Below are 2,278 nucleotides of genomic sequence, written 5' to 3' on the forward strand. Positions count from 1 at the left end.
TTGCTGTCAATAAGTAGATCATCCCCAAATCGCCAATGGTTCAAAGTGAAGTGAAGTCGTTCAGTCGACCCCAAGGACTGTAGCCTACCAGGCTCCTCCATCCATGCGATTTTCCAGGCAAGGATACTGGAGTGGATTGCCATTTCCTTCTCCAGGGGATCTTCTCGACCCAGGGATCGACCCGGGTTCTCCTGCATTGTAGGCAGACGCTTTTACCATCTGAGACACCAAGGAATTAATGGTTCCAAAGTAAATATAAAATAAAGACCACACTTATCAAATTGACATTTATAGCTCTCCGCAATCTGATAGCAACCTATTGCTCCACAAAAAAAAAAAAAAAAAAAAATTTAACTTTCCAAATGCTGTTTACTTCACTGAACCTGGGGACAGGAAGAAGGTATGTGAAAGTCTGGGATGCCAAGCCTAGGCACGCACGTTGACAACAGCAGTATACAGGGTCGAGGTGCTGAGGGCAGAAGCCCGGTCACCAGCACTCAAGCCAGCAGTGCCGTCCAGCTGCCCAGGGAACACAGGTGGACGAAGGTCTCCATGACAAAGGCCTTGTAGATGCTAAGGAACATCAGGAGGAGGACTGCTGGTCGCTGAGTGTGGTGCAGGTCGCAGCATGTTATCATCCACACCTGGGCAGAGCCGACGAAGCAATGGACCAGACTGATGTTGGAGTCGATGCTCATCTGGATGTATTTCCAGTCAAACTCAACGCCCCTGAGCTCCAACCAAGAGGGGGATGCCACAGGACATAATGAGCTCAGCGGTGGCCCAGCCCAGGGCAACCATGATCTTGTATTCCCCCTTGCCAGCATTCCAGGACACGACAAGGTTTAGGCCCATCAGGGTCTGCCATGTCCACGCTGGCCTTCATGAACTCCCCAATGAGGTCACAGATGCCGCCTTCCAGGTGGGAAAGAAAGTGGCCAAGAACAGCACCTTGCACAGCTGCACAAACAGGTGGGTGACCCCGGGCTGGACACACTTCCAGAAGGCACTGGACTCAGACAGGCCACTGTACTTGTAGGTGGTGGAGTAGGGGGAGTAGACCAGGGCAAAGCAGTTCCGGAAGTGGAAGAGCGTCATGAAGCCGGCCGCCCGGCCCGCCAGAGCGCGCCTCTCAGCCTCAGTGGCCCCTCAGCCTCAGTGGCCTGGTGCCCGAGCCCAGGCCTGGCGCCCGCCTGCCTCCACCAGGGCCCGTGCGGCCTTCTGGGAGCCGGGTTCCTGTTCCAACATTTTAAACTGCTGTTTTCATTCCATTTCCTGCAGAAAAATCTATTTACTGTCACTTCAAAACATTATATGTACTCCACGGGCTACAATTCTGTTTACATGTATCCCTTTTTGAGACCCCCACCTCTTTAAGTCAGTTCAGTTAAGTTCAGTTCAGTCGCTGAGTCGTGTCCGACTCTTTGCGACCTCATGAATCACAGCATGCCAGGTATCCCTGTCCATCACCAACTCCCGGAGTTCACTCAGACTCACGTCCATCGAGTCAGTGATGCCATCCAGCCATCTCATCCTCTGTCATCCCCCCTCCTCCTGCCCCCAATCCCTCCCAGCATCAGGGTCTTTTGCAATGAGTCAACTCCGCTTGAGGTGGCCAAAGTATTGGAGTTTCAGCTTCAGCATCAGTCCTTCCAATGAACACCCAGGACTGATCTCCTTTAGGATGGACTGGTTGGATCTCCTTGCAGTCCAAGGGACTCTCAAGAGTCTTCTCCAACACCACAGTTCAAAAGCATCAATTCTTCGGCGCTCAGCTTTCTTCACATTCCAACTCTCACATCCATACATGACCACTAGAAAAACCATAGCCTTGACTAGACGAACCTCTGTTGGCAAAGTAATATCTCTCTTTTCAATATACTATCTAGGTTGGTCATAACTTTCCTTCCAAGGAGTAAGCGTCTTTTAATTTCATGGCTGCAATCACCATCTGCAGTGATTTTGGAGCCCCAAAAAATAAAGTCTGACACTGTTTCCAGTTTCCCCATCTATTTCCCACGAAGTGATGGGACCAGATGCCATGATCTTCGTTTTCTGAATGTTGAGTTTTAAGCCAACTTTTTCACTCTCCACTTTCACTTTCATCAAGAGGCTTTTGAGTTCCTCTTCACTTTCTGCCATAAGGGTGGTGTCATCTGCATATCTCAGGTTATTGATATTTCTCCCGGCAATCTTGATTCCAGCTTGTGCTTCTTCCAGTCCAGTGTTTCTCATGATGTACTCTGCATAGAAGTTAAATAAGCAGGGTCACAATGTA

At 50.0% G+C, this 2,278-nt stretch overlaps 1 pseudogene; it reads right to left on the reverse strand.

The window, feature by feature from the left end:
* Positions 1 to 378: 378 nt before the first annotated feature.
* Positions 379 to 1,372, reverse strand: LOC113895016 (annotated as a pseudogene).
* Between the last annotated feature and the right edge of the window lie 906 nt (positions 1,373 to 2,278).

This window comes from Bos indicus x Bos taurus, chromosome 7 (assembly GCF_003369695.1).
Source record: "Bos indicus x Bos taurus breed Angus x Brahman F1 hybrid chromosome 7, Bos_hybrid_MaternalHap_v2.0, whole genome shotgun sequence".
In the NCBI taxonomy this organism is placed as follows: Eukaryota; Metazoa; Chordata; class Mammalia; order Artiodactyla; family Bovidae; genus Bos; species Bos indicus x Bos taurus.